Genomic DNA, 15,340 nt, shown 5'->3' with positions numbered 1-15,340 from the left:
TCTTGGAACTTTGAGGTAACCAATATGTACATCAATCCCCTTCTTGTACTCCCCAAGATCTGGAGTGAGTGACCTTTTCCCTTCTTGACTAGGCAATGTAGAGAATATCATCATCAGTCATTTATAGTTGACAGCTTTGAATATGCTTCAATTTTTTTATTGTTCTACAAATCACACTTCAGGCAATCTTTGGAGGCCTCCAATGAACAGCAGCCTAGAGCCACTGTCCCTGGTGTCCCTCCTAGTCTTGTTGGCTTATCACTGCTTCCCAGGAACCTCCTCTCTAGATACTACCACCTCATCTCTACAGATTTGCCTATCAACTCAGCCCTTAGGGCTGAAGAGATTGATATGGACAACATGACTCCTTCCTATATTTCTAGCTTCCAGTTATCCCATGTCTTCAGTAAGAGTCCTTTTCTATCTCACATGCTGTTTCCTTGCTATCCAGCCTTAACATTCTTTTTTTTTAATTTTATTTAATTTTATATAACAGTCCAATTAAATGAAAACAAACATTTATACACAATATTTGGGAATTTGGGCGTCGTTCTTTCCAAAATACTTCCTGCTGATAAGGGGCGCTGTCTTGGGGGATTCGAAGAAGATTCAGATATCCTGGCTGTAGTCTGTAGGGCTGTTTTGTCCAGCTGTTTGGAATGTAGGATCAGTTTGTACTCTGTTTCAGGAGGTCTGGCGTGATCAAACCACATTAGTCTGGAAGGAATCAACAACTTTTAATTTTCTGTGGTAACAAAAATAGAAATCCTTTTCCCCAGTAACTTGTCCTTCAACTTAAATTTTGGAGTCAAAGCATTTTTTTTTTAGTTTAATATATTATTTTACATGTCGATCTCAGTTCCCTCTCCCTCCCTCGCTCCCTCCCTCCCCCTAACCCTCCCTCCCTCCTTCCCTACCTTTTTTACCCTCTCTGCCCTCTCAAATGCACTCTAAACACCCTCCCCTCCCATCCCCCCACCCCAATTCCATATGTAGGGGAATGCCATCCAGTTGGGGTCATGTAGATCTGACAGGTCCTGTGAAGTAGGGTCTAGGGCTTCTTTCCTGTCTCTAGATTAAGGCAGTTATCCCTCCATGGGGGGGGTATGTTCGCAAAGTTCTTTTGTGCACCAGGGATACATCCTGGCTCCACTGTCTGAGGTCTCTTAGACTGCTCAGTCCTTCTGGCTGAGACCCATATTCAGGGGGGCCTGAGTCAGTCCCATGCTGGCTTCCCAGCTATCAGTCTAGTGAGCCTTAACATTCTCATAGCTGTAGTACCCACTAGCTGTTTGCACAGTCATTTAGTACCCCAACAGAAGCTACCTCTTAAAACAGATGTAACAGCCCTTTTCAGAATCCCAGTCCTCCACTTACCCACCAAAACTGCAGGTATACTTTTTTGCAGCCTAATGCCTATGGCAGCCTCTGATGTTTACCTTCATGATAGTCTGCTTTCAGTATCCTTGCCAGTATCCACTGGTATTTGGTTACATCCTGTCCTCTATAAGCCTGGTACTACTATTTCTGCCTTTGGAGCCTTCACCAGGATGCTTTAAACTGATGGTGAGGAACACATCTTTGTTCTTCACCACTGCAGGCCCATTTTCATTTCCTGTATCTGTAGTTTGAGTGCACTTGCAGCTTTAGGGTTGATTTGGCTGCTCTGTGGTTGACCTTTATAGTTGGGAGATTCTACTGGATTGAGGGCTAAATGAAACACAAAGTTCCACTGTTCACATTAAGGAAGCAAACTTGACAACTCGGGTCTCATCCTGAGTTGCGGTTGGAGAGGCTTGTTCTATGGAAAGTACTTCTGTTCAGTGAGAAGTTTGTTTTCCTGCTTGATGTCAGAGCACCCAGTCAGGACCATCAGAAGCATACCTCTTACTATTAGAGAAGAGAAGTTTACTAAGAAGAAATTGGTGCCAACAGTCTATCTCTTCTTTGTATCTGATCACAGGAGACCCTCACTGTCAATAATAGTCTTTGCAAATGTTTCTCTTCTTGTGTTTTGTCAGAGCACTTGGAAACTCCTGGATCTTCCATCAGAAGGTCTGGTACCCTACCAGTGTTTGAGATAATGTGGCACTCGTCTCCCGTAAGAACCTAGGGTGTAGTAGTCTGAAGGATGTAGTAGTGGTTTACATAAAGTAAAGCTCTGTATATGTGTGTGCCTAGAGATCCCTTTAATTTCACCTTCATGCAATGCCTGATATCCACATATCAGAGCACTGGTTGTGCATTGTGAAGCCATAGCAGGAGATCTGACATGGGAGTCCTCTTCACTCTTACCTTCTGTCTATTAACCTGCTGCCTGCCTGACTGGAAAATATCGTCTGAGGTTGGGGGGGGCAGTACTGTAATCTGCACTTCAAGATATACAGTTTTTGCCTGTGCTTGGAGCACTGGTGGTTACCTCTTTGGAGCATTAGTAAATACTTCCAGCATCACACTTGTGCTTGGATGGTAGTGTTCCCACCAATGCTCAGAGCACCTGAGGAGCTTGTGGCCAGAGTGAGTCATTTGCAAACCAAGGAGAAAGCCTGCATATCCTACCTCAACCTTATTGTTTAAACTTAGACTCTCAGGACAGAAAATAAAACAGAAGAAATAGTCCCCTTTTGCTCTGACATCAATGAAAGTGGAAGTAAAGGATGTAACAGATAGGGTCTGTCTGAAAAAAAAAAAATAAACATAGCTGTGGCTCTTATACAAACCATGGAACTTTTCATGAAACATCACAGTTTCATCCAGATCCAGGCGACTAGTTGTCTTCATTAGACTCAGCTGTTGAAATGTAATCCTCAATACTCTTCACCACTCAGAGGAACCATCTTAACATGGAAAAATAGAAAAGCCAAGCATTTACAACTTTAGTAGGGACAATCATAAGGACACTAGAAATTATAACTTGGTAGGCAGAGTTCTAGTGTAATGCTAGTAGTCAAAACCGAGATAAAGTAAGTTGGAGGAGATGGAAATGAGCTTGTGGAATGACTTGTTTTGTGTAGAAGGTAGAAAGGAACACAGATTAAAAAAAATGCCTATTATTCTAAAGGAGACTCCTTGAGGGAAGAAGTTGAAATAATTCCAGAAATGTACTATAGAAAGCTCCAAGTTACCACAGATTTCGCTCAATCTTAACCTACATACTTAGAATGTGCCTTATTTTCTGAGGCACTTAGACGGCAAAATGTTAGATAACAGGCAAAATGGGTTCAAACCCTGTTTCTAGCATTCAGTTGCCTGTTCCCAGTGACATGATTAATCTTCTGCAAACGGAACTCTTAATGGTATCAGACTTACTTGTGAAAAATTAGTTATTCTACATAGATGCTTAAAGCACTGTTTGTTCTGTGGAACATAAATTACAGAGGTTTGTTATTTATTTCAGAAGATGATCATTTATAGAATTGCTAACATGGGACTTAGTGATACATGCTCTCTTCGGAATTTCTATGGTGGTGCTGGTCTGAGAGGGAAAATAAAAGGGCTTGTGTACATAACTTCCTTTTCTGCAATTACCAATTCCACTCACCTCTCCAGGGAGCAGAATAATTCCTATTATAAAGAGGTGGTAAGAAGGTAAGCATTACCTTCTCACAGACTTCCCTCTGGGGAAATTCATCTCCAGGTGCGTTTGTATGAAACATCTAAGGGAAACCTGCCTCCATGTGCGCCAGAGACAGTGCCCGCTGAGGTATCCTGAGGGCTGAGGGAAGGAGCTCACACTGTAGTGGGGTGGATTCATCTCACCTTTTCTGGGAGAAGCTTGCTAATGGGGCTGTGTGTTTCTCACTGCACAGTCAAGTGTACACAGACCTGACTGTGAAGACTGATTTGACATTCCAGGCCAAGAGTACAAGTGTCTGTCATGTCCCTTGGTAGTTGCCAGCCACACTCTGGTGCTGCTGTGATGTGTGTCATTGGGTAGACAGATCAGAATTGAGCTATAGTCTGGGATTAACAGGAGTGCTTCTGAGTCAGAGGATGGGACAGGCTAAAGAGACATAACTGTTTTTATTCAGTTAGTGGTCAGGTGCTGTCTCCATCCCATCTCTGTGATCCATGACAAAATGAGAGCATACAAAATGGGGGCTAAATGTGAGAGACCACTTCAGTATGGTATGACAGGATTAACTTATTAATGTGTGTTTGCTAGGAGTTCTGTGAAAATCCATTATACAAAGTAGAGTCAAGTCTGTTATTCCCCACACTTGGGCAAGCAGTGGTGACATGAAGGTCATGGGTACTTGTTCCAGAAAGTGTCTCACAGCATCAATGCTACCAGCCAGCCTGCTCTCTGGTTAAGTCTCTTTATGTTTAACAACTGAAATTGGATGGCTAAGTAGGACCTTTAGACTGGTATAACTGTTAATACCACTGGATAGTCAGAGCTTATAAGTTCACACAAACTTCAAAACTACCTGTGAACTTTGAACACAACGGCTTTTCTGTTTAACAGAAGCTCCAACATTATCTGTGTTTCCCAGACATGTTAGAACTTACCATGTGGTGAGAAACATAGGACCTTCACCCCTATGTTCTTTTGTATTTGATGTGGGATGGTTCTCTGAAGGCTACAAAAAGAGAAACATGGACATCACCCCAGCCACAAAACCTTTGACCAACAATCTGTCCTGCCTGTTAGATATTCTAAAGCAATGGTGGCACAGAACTTGTAGGAATATCCAACCAATGTATGATTTGATTTACAGCCTACTCCACAGGATAAAACCTATATCCTACACTTCTTGAGTGGAACCTCAAGAGACTAGATAGCCTAGAGACCCAGGGCAAAAAACAAACAAACAAACAAAAACCAAAAAAAAAACAATAAAAAACAAACAAACAAACAAACAAAATCAAAAACACTACTGGTCTTAAAGTATGTATAAAATAATGACTCCTAATTATATTCTGCTATACCCATAGATCAACATCTTATTCTGTCATCATTAGAGAATCTTCCTTGGGCAGTTGATGGGAACAAATGCGGAGACACATTTGTATTATACACATCCATGTGGGGGGAGAGATGGAAAGAAGAGTGAGAGGGAGAGGGAGAAGGGGAGGAAGAGAGAGAGGGGGAGGAAGAGAGGGGAGGGGGAAGGAGAGGGGGTCTAAATGAGATGATGACATCAAATCCCTGTCCTCAGAGTTCAAGGAACCTGGTGGAAGAGGGGGCAGAAAGAGCTCAGGCAGTTCCAATGAGAACTGAGTTCTATTAAGATGCTGTAATTGCCCTCTCCAGGAACATCCAAAGAGAAGAAAAAGGCCCCATAACACTTCTGAATCATATATGGTAGGAATACAAGTTGGTCTATCCTTCAATTATACAGGCTCTTAGAAAATGTTATTACTCTTAACATTAACTGCACAGACCAGGGAGATGGCACTGAGCTTGGATGTGTGTTCTGGATGTATCACAGTTTCTCAGTTTATTGGAACTGACCCTCATTAAAGACAAGGCTAGATTGTTCAAGGTTAAGATTTTTATTCTACTTTTTGCATAAAATGTTTGAGAAATAACAGATCTTTAAAAGAGAGCCATTCCCTTTCTTTCATGGCATTGCCATGTTTTATATTCTTGACTGAGCCCTGGAGCAAAAATGTAAACCTTTACGTTGAACACATTACTTCTTGATAACTTATTGAGATAAAGTACTCAGGACATAAGCATGAGTTTTCTTTAACATCTAAAGGGGACTATACTAAAATTTAACTTATATACTCACTTTTCTTTCCTTTCAGGAATGCATCCATGAAATATGCCATGCTATTATGCAAAGATAACAATGCTATGTAGACATAGACCCCCACCACCACCACTGCAAGAAGCTATGTTGGTAACAAAGGTTGGTAAACATTTAGCAAACCATCATACAGCATGTATGTCGACACATTGTGATAGCTTTAAGGTGAATGTTCCTTATCCCAAATTTGCAAAACCAGAGTGTTTTGAGTTTTGGATTATTTTAAAGATTCTGAAATATTTCTGGAAGGCAATGAGAGTTCTTGAGGATGCTGAATGATGGAAACCAATTTCAGAACCTAAACCAGCATAGCATTACACTTAAGCTATATTCTGGAATGGGCAAAATAATGTATTCTGCACCTGTTTGTAAGACTAACAAGGTGGGCATGGCAAAGCTGTAGCAGCAAAAAAGGAGGCAAGGAAGTATAGATGGTAGTGATGCCTCTTTTTGAGGCAGGGTTTTACTTTGTAGACTAGACTGGCCTGCAGTTCACTATGTTGACCAGGTTAGCTCAAACATGGGGTAATTCTCCAGTCTCTGTCTCCTAAGGGCTGGAATTATAGCTGTGTACCAACATACCCAGCCTTAAATTTCCAAACTTCACCTTTATATTAAGTATTGTATGAACTTTGGCATTTAATTTCCATCAAGGAATTTTCAAAACTATCTAATCTATAACACCAATTTAATATTTTCAGACAAAGGTTAGCTACAGGTAGCTGAAATTACACAAACGAAACCACACAACAAGAGGAGAGGTTGGCATTTATTTCAGGGAAACCTATTGAAAAAAACAAAACAAAAACAAGTGAATGCTCACAGAGAGATGGGGAACAATGGAAGTGGACAATAGCATTTGAATGTGATATGGAAAAGAAAAATACTCTAAAAGAAAAATGTAAGTATGAAAAGGAATTGTAACAATTCTTTTCCAAGTTTGTATCCAAAGCACAAAGAGGTAGCCATGTGTTGGTGGCATGCACTTTTAATCTCAGCACTTGCAAGGCAGAGGCAGATTTTTTCTGTGAATTTCAGGCCAGATTGGTCTACAGAATGACTCCAGAGAAGCCAGGGCTACATACAGAGAAATCCTGTCTCAGAAATAAACAAAGAAACAAAAAATCAAAGCAAACCAAAACAACCCCCCCCCCAAACAAAACAAAACAATAGCAACAAAAAGATTAAAAGGGAAAAGGTATCAATCAGAGTAGTGGTAATGGTAACTATAGGTATTACAGTGTTTGCTTCTGAGGGAGTTATGGGAAGAGGACCCATACAAAGGGGAGGGAGTGGGGCTGTAGAATCTCTCCTTTCCCTAGTAGGTAATTTCAACTGATTGACAGTCTCCATACCAGGAGCCCTTGGGGTTCTGGTAATTCATTTTTATGAGAGAGGTTATTCATGAAAGGTATATTTTTGCTTTTCTTGCATTTGGGGCCTCATTCTGTTACCTGGAGCAGAGGCACTAACACCACCTCCTATTTTTTCTGTATTTTAAAAGAAATCAAGAAACAAATCAGTAAGCTTTGAAGTTTGGCCCAAGCATGAATGGGAACTGTTGGAATGTTTCTCCAGGCTATGCTTGTGGCTGTTTCCCAATTATAAAGCCAAGAGACAAAGGCTAAGTTGGTATAACCTTAACTGTGGGACAGGCCAATCATTCCTTTTCTGTGAGAAAGGGAACTTGCACTCCATGTTGCCTCAATTCTATTATAGACAGTGCTTTTAGTCAAATGCACGTGGAATAAAATAAAGTCTTAAATGTGCCCCAGTTTTGGAAAAAAAAAAAAAAGAATCTCATGATCTTCCAGACTATAAAATTTGCACTTATTTGGGCTTGGTTGTTTTCAAGAGCCCAGCAGTGTTTTTGTCTATAGATTTATTCCTCTGGCAGGTGGGGAGAAGAAAGACTCTCCCTCTTCTTTGGAAGTCCACTTCAAGCTCCAGAGGCTTGTGGTCACTAGTGCAAAGTGCTCGTGTAATAGCCGAAGGGAGGGGCATGCCTGTCTCTCTTTAGCATGTCTCTTTTCCTGCCCATGCTTCAGTAGAGGACCGAATTTGTAGTTCTGTGAAAAGAAGTAAGAGTTTTATAAAAGTCATTGAATCTGAAAGATCCAAGAATAGCTTTTAGCTCCCCCCACACCTGATATTGATTACAGCTGATCAGACCATTAAGAGCTGGGAAGATTTGTCCTGATTCACAATTTTGGAGTCTGTCCATCTCTCTCTCTCTCTCTCTCTCTCTCTCTCTCTCTCTCTCTCTCTCTCTCTCTCTATCTATCTATCTGTCATCAATTTCATGTGTGTGTGTGTGTGTGTGTGTGTGTGTGTGTGTGATGCTGTTTATGAGTAGGCATGCTTGTCTGGAGGCCAAGAGATAACTTTGTACAGTGACTTTTCTAACTCAGCTTACCAGGATTGTGCAGCAATCCCTTATACCTGGTGAGCCATCTTTCAGGCCCAGAAGTCAATCACACTCTAGGGCATGCTTATATCATGGATTCAGAAACATAAGGAGGAAGAGAAATCTAATTCCCCCTGGCTCATTCCCACCTTTTACCTTCTTTCTATCAGGCTCCAATTCTTAAAGGTTCCCACAGTTGCTAAAAATGTCAGCAGCTGGGGAACAAGTTTTTAACACAGAGTCACTGGGGAACATTTAAGATCCAAGCTATAAGAGTTTTTTTTTTTTCCTGGAAATGTCTTCTAACTGCTTTTCCCTGGTTGACACTAAGAACAGGTGTAAAAGTTTATAACATTTTTTACATTCAAAATGCTCCCCTAAAGCTTGTTTTATTTAATGCTTTTCAAAACAATTGTTTGTGCTAGAGCTCATTTACAAATGAAATTTACTTAAACAAATCCTAAGCTCTAGCAGAATACACCCTCACTGATGCAAGTATGTCAGTATCAGCTCACTTCCACAACTTTTGAGACTGATATTGGACCTCAGGCTGTCTGGACCACTGCCAGGAAGCCTTTAGCCAGGAAACCTGTGTGAAATTAAAGAAAACAAAATTTAAATGAGAAATGGTTGACTTATCTTCAAGCAGTTGTTAGATAACTTTCATTTTAAAAATATGTATGGATATTTTGCTTACATGTATGTGTATATATACATGTGTGTCTTGTGTCCTCAGAGGCCAGAACTGATGGTTGTGGGCCACAGTGTAGGGTATGGGTTTTGAACCCATGTTCTCTGAAAGAGTAGGCACTGCTCTTAATTGCTAAGCCATCTCTCCAACCTCCTATTAAATATCTTAACCAGTTTCAAAGTCTATTATTTATGTGCTCTGGGGTTGACAGTAAACTGTAAAGCAGAAAGCTCCATTAGATGTTTAGTATTGAGAGACAAAGAGAGAGATGCTGCCTCTCATCATCTTTCTTCTCTGCAATGCTGCAGGGCGGACCCTTTTTAGGGAATCTTGGAGGTGGTTCCATTCACAGGAACTGAAACATGAACAAAGATGGCACAAGCATCACAGACAACTGTGCTGGACAAAACATTCTTCTCCATCGTAAATCAATGTCTCAAAATCCTCTGTGCATAGTCTTATCTCTAGGGGTGTCATTATTGATATTGTTGTATTTCTTTAATTATGAGGACTCAGAATATTTATTGGGGGGGGTGACAAATAGTGTTGGGTCTCATAAAATGTCCACATTTTGTCAAACATGCTGATTAACACAATATTTTGCATATCTCCAGTGTCTTTTATTCCCCAGATACTACAACAGGGCAGCCCTACCCTTCAGTGTAAGTGCTCTTAAACTGAAATAAGGGATACTATTTGTTGACAACTAATGCAACTTAAAGCATGCCTGAGTATATAAAATTTTGATTTTTTTGAAAAACAAGTTTTAATGACTGTATTTTTGGTAATAATGGCCTCAAAACAGGCATCTCTCACTCCATTAGTCATTCATTGGAGTTTAGAACCAGATGTCTATTGTCAAACTGGATTCAAATTCTCCAAGTTTTATCTAGAAGTTAAGGGCATAATGAAGCCTGAGTGACAGAACATGTTGAAATTGAAAAGCTTATTCCTCCCAGATCTAAACTATCTCATAAATGCCTTTGATGTCTGCAGCTGGTATGAACGTTGGCCTTCAGAAGTGCACAGTCACATCACAGCCAACCTGGCTGCAGAATGTGGGCTGCTGAGTCAGACTTTCCCGTGTTAAAACCTGGTCCGGGCTGAACAGCATTATGATCTAGAATAAGTGACTCCAGTTTTTTCCCTTGTGGAATGGGAAAATCGTGTCTCTTTTTAAAGACAGGAGCTACCATGATGATTAAGTAAAATTTAGACAAGGAAGAATAAAACGAATTCTAAAGTTAATACCCAAGAATGCAGGCAGGCCTATTCATAGAGATTGGTGCTGCACAGTGGAAGGCAGAGGAGGGAGAGCTTCAGGAATGGGTGGGGAAACTCACAGCATTAGAGGAGGCATCCCCTAGCTTTAGTCAGTCAGTATCTAAAGAAAAGGAGTATGAAAAGAAAGAAAAGTTATATTCTTTTCCTACTCAGAAAAGGAGGCAGAACATGGTGCTACATGATGGAAACCCTAAGGCAGCTGCACTAAGGAGGATTGCAGGTGGGGGGAGGATCAGAATATTATTTCATTAAGGTGACAATTATTCCTCATATCTCCTTGTCATGGTTTTAGGTGAATCAGCCTTCCAGAGGAGTGGTGTCTTGGGCAGAAGATTGGCAGGCATGGATGGGTTAACTGTTAAGGTAGGAGACAGTTTATACTATTGTAATGATTGCTGCTGATCAGAATGTCTCTTTCTCAATTCTGGGACAGAGGTATTTCATTCTTTTGGCCAGGAGGAAGTAGCTTTCCCTTATTGGGCCTCTCTAGAGCTTTTAAATATGGTACTTTACACTGAAGGGATAGAAGATCTGATGTTTAATTTTCTTTTGTTGTGAGAAAAACAGGAGGTGAGAGCCAAAACCCCAATGGCCTGGAAGACTTCTGTAATGTAACACCAGCTCTCTGTGTGCATGTCAGTCTCTGTCAACCACAGCAATGGTGGCTGATGATTGCTTTTTTTTTCTAATTGTTCTTTGCTGGAGGGGTCTTTTATTTCTTAAAGAAGTAGATAACTTTATGAGGAATATTTTATTCATTTGTCTCTATTTCTTCTTCTCTAGTAGCCCTTAAAATTCCCTTATTTTCTTCCTTTTTATATTTATGAGTGAGTCACAAATACTTTGAAAGAAAGTTGAGGGGAACATCTCATTTCATTTAGATAAATTAATTCCTAATTGTTTCCCATGTTATATGTTTTCCAGGCTACTGGTAGCTGAGGACTCTTTTTCTATCCTTTCTATTGATGGCTAAGAGATTTTGAGGGATAAGGTTTGGGCATGAGGGAGAAGTGACCTTGGCTGAACAAGTTAAATGTATTTGTGTTTTGTGATTATGAATTATGACTCATTTATTTTCTTTCTCTTTTTTGGCTTAACATTGACTGGCATATAAAGCATCTTCCAAATGGAGCAGCCAAAGTTACTTTATCCTTCAAAAATTAACAACTAAATAAAATAGAGCTTCTATTAAGCAGTTATAGAAATGTAAGTCAAGGCTGGTGTGAATTTAGTGTTCTGGTGTTTTTCTTCCTTTTGAACTACAAAAATAACCAGTTGGAGAAAAGACGTCATGCAGAACTGAGCTGCTTGGCCTCAATCTGTTCAGTGTGGCCTGGGTGGTATTCACTGAGGGGTTTTGCAGGAATTACAAACACTGGCAAGATTCCTTTGCAGTCTGTTAGGCTACAGAGAGCTGCCCATCTCCCTCCTTTTGGAGCCAAGCAGAAGCTGGGAAGAGGGGTGGCTATTCATAGGTGCCCAAATTATCCGGAAAGCAGCTTGCTAGCAATCCCGAGATTAAGTTAATAAGATATGTGTATGCTTGAACGCTGTTTGAGTAAGTTCATACCCCAATGCCATGGGAGTTGTAAGAGTATCTGGTTTAACCCATCAAATGGAGATGCCCCCAATACCTAATGCTACTGTCTTGCATTTCTTTGTGCTCTGTGGCTACCCATGCCTTTTGACTACAAAGCTGCCTGTAATTTGTTATGCAAATGACAAAGGTTTGTGAATCAACTGTGCATCTTTTGAGAATACAAATCAGACAGAGGGAGTTTGTCCTTCCTTCTAGGACAGGCAGTAAATGCCAAAGAGATCTTGTGTGCCTGGTCATGACAGAATGAATATTTCAAGTAAAACAGAGTGGAAATGAGCAAGGTTTGCTTTGCACAGACAGACTGTTTACTGACCTGGGCTCTCTGCTCTAGTACACCACAATCAGAATGGCATAGTGGAGAAGGTTAGCATGGGTTGCAGTAAACAAAGGGGTGGGGGGTGTGGCTTTTGCCTAGCCAAGACTTCTAATTAAACTTCTAATTAAAGCCTACAGTATTTCCTTTCTAAGCTTGTCACATAGCTCAGCTGACCACAAACACTTGGCCTTGGCTTCCCCAGTGTGGTTAGCTTGCCCCAGACAAAGTCAGATAGGGGTCATTCTGATTTTTACAAGGGACTCTAGTTTTTTCACCAAGTTCTGTGCCATGGGCTTTGGTATGAGACAATTTCCTTCCCTTTCTTGTTTTTTTTTTTTTTTTTTTTGTCAGAATAATCAAAATGGAGGCAGCTGACTAGAATGAACATCCTCAAATCTTCTTATTTCTTCTTATTCTAATTTATGCATTTATTCATTGAGTCAGTCACTTCTCCAACAGTCATGTGTACTTGCTACATGTCCAATTTGTGTCAGTCACCCTGACAGATGGGTCTTAGAAAGACAGAAATAACTATAGTTGCGGCAGAGGCAGGTGCACTACCCAAAACAACTATTGCACACCACTGCTTGAAGTCCTGGCAGAGAGGCAGGCAGGTTTCAGCAGGAGAACAAAGGAAGCAATGATGTGTCACCTGCAATTTGCTTATCCATACACAATATAATGCAGGTACATGTCACTCTATGAAATCTATGTCCTATGTAGACTGGCTGCACCCAAAGGCTTCTGGGAAAGACTCCAGGTCCTATGTGTGGGGAATTATTTCTATTCAGAGAGATTGAAAATTTATGTTTGCATTTCAATATTGATATCAGAATATGGAACTTGGCACTTCTACAGTATACATTAGAAAATATGTTTTATTACTGAAAGCTACACTACTTAATAAATATGATGGGCTACTTGGCTAGAATAAACTGCCCTATGTAACTGGTGACCCAAGATAAGAATTCAGTGAACTGGGCTTGCAATTCTCACACAGCACTGTCTTGGAACTAGAATTCCATTTCCTTCTGAGTTCCTTTAACTAACAAAAGCCCCTGCAGCTGGATCTCACACAAACAATATTTCCTACTGCTATCAAACTGTCATGTTTGCTTCGTGGTGAATCTTTCATGCAGAGGCTTCTGTTCTTGACAGGGAGCTGGGACTTCAACAAGTTTGCAAGAGTCAATTGTGAGATCATCACTTACTTGTTCAAATAACAAGTGTCTCTACAGATGGGCGGCACTGTTAGGTTTGAGGCTTGCATCATTATGAATCATTCAGTTGTAGTCAGAGTTGGAAAAGAGTTCTAGTTCCCACTGTTCTTATTTGGGGGAGGATAGCCATATTTACTAAAGGCTCTAAATATAAATTGGTAGGCACATTGACATAGACTAGCCTCAGCTTCATGGAAGAAGTGATATCTTGTTGGACTTTGGAGATGCAGGGTAATAGATTTGAAAATGAATCAATATTTCCTGAAACCTAAGTCTTTCTGTGCAAAGAATGTCAGCTCAAGAACAAAGTGTGCATCCTTGGAATTCTGATTCTTTCACACCTTCACTTTTAACCCCCAGGAAACTTAGAGTGCCTAAGGGCTTCTCACACATTTCTAATACAGATGGTCTATCAGATCTCTCTGTAGGTGTTTGGTGGCACATAGGGAAATGCATGAATTAAGGAAACAGATCCATTACAAAAAAAAAAAAAAAAAGATTTGGAAAGAACCAAAGAACACAGAGAGACTTTTTGAGCCACTCATTTCTTGTTGGTAGTCACTCATTGAGCCTCATGTCCCTTGCAAAGTAAGTACTTGTCAATAAGATAGGAAATCCCTGCTGCTATGTTACAGCTGTATGGCCCTATCTACCTATCTAGATAGGCCTTACTGTCTAGAAAGGGGGTAAGAAGCTTGAGAGACAACTTAACAGTTAAAAGGATGTACTGCTCTTGCAGAAGACCTGGGCTCAGTTCTCAGCACCTATATCAGAGGCTCACAACTGCCTGTAAGCCCAGCTCCAGGAGACCTGACACCCACTTCTGTCCTCTGTGGGCATTTGCACTCATACGAACATACAATTTTAGAACATTTACCATAAAGTAAATTAAAAGGAGTCAAAAGTTAAAGTAAACTCTAAGGTGATTTTAGAGAATAAGGATAGTTCTTATAAGAAATGCAGTTTATAGTATATAACAGGCACCAGATAGCTGTTATTAACATTGTCATTAATGACAAAATGACCATGCAATAGTGTCCTTGTATAGAGGCAGTGGTATACTGGAATGAGAAGGAAGATGTGACAGAGGAGGGGGAACAGGAATGTGAGGGAGGGTTTACTCTGTCACTGCAGTATGAGGTCTTCTTCTCCCAGAAGGAAAGCAGAGCATCAGTTGTAAGTCAGATGTAATGTGCCGAGACATTCAGTCTCAACTTGAATATTAGAAAGGAATTGGAAAATGTCAGTATTTTGGATACTTAGATGAAAATTGACAGCACCAAGAGACAAGCCTATGACAGATAAGTACCAAACCATAAAGTGGCAAAGAATTGAAAACCATAATTCCTTAGCACCCTTACTCACCATGCATGTTATACATGTTATAATTCAAGCATCCAGATTGTGCCAACATTCTAAATATTTAGAGTACTACCATGGAAAATTCTATACTGTGAAACTTATGTTTAATGCACTAAATTTTTAATCATTATATGAATTTTCTGTCAGCCTTGAGTACGAGGGGTTGTGTAAACTCAAGGAAGTTTTGGTGTTTAGATGCAGGTATCATTTACAAGTCACTTGTCTAGACTTGAGTATATCTTACCCATTTAGGCAAATATTCCAAAGACTGCAAGACATGCTGATCCCTAAAACTTTAAGTAAGCGATGATCCTTAACCTTTAGTACATGATTTGATTTTTCACAGCAACTCTAACAGGTATGGATCTCCCATTTTACAGATAAGAAACCTAGCTTTGTGGGTCACACAGAAAATGTACACATTATTATTTCAGTGACAGGGAGTCTGTGGAAAGGAATGGCACAAATTAATGCTGTTTCCAGGAAAGTTAGCTTCCCTGGAGAGTTAGAAAGACAAGGCCACAGAGTTACCTTACAGGTCTTTTCAACACATGTCACAAGCCACATGGCTGTGGCAGCAGCCAGGGACATCTGTCAGCAGAAAGGCTAGGCTTGGCTGGCTCCAGCTGGGACAGAGTCTCCCTGGGAGTCCTGTCATCCAGGGGCTGCTGGTTTGTTTTACATTCTTCCCTTGCTCTGAC

The sequence above is a fragment of the Phodopus roborovskii genome, unplaced genomic scaffold (genome assembly GCF_943737965.1).
Source record: "Phodopus roborovskii unplaced genomic scaffold, PHOROB, whole genome shotgun sequence".
NCBI classification, from domain to species: Eukaryota; Metazoa; Chordata; class Mammalia; order Rodentia; family Cricetidae; genus Phodopus; species Phodopus roborovskii.
This window is presented reverse-complemented; position numbering follows the sequence as displayed.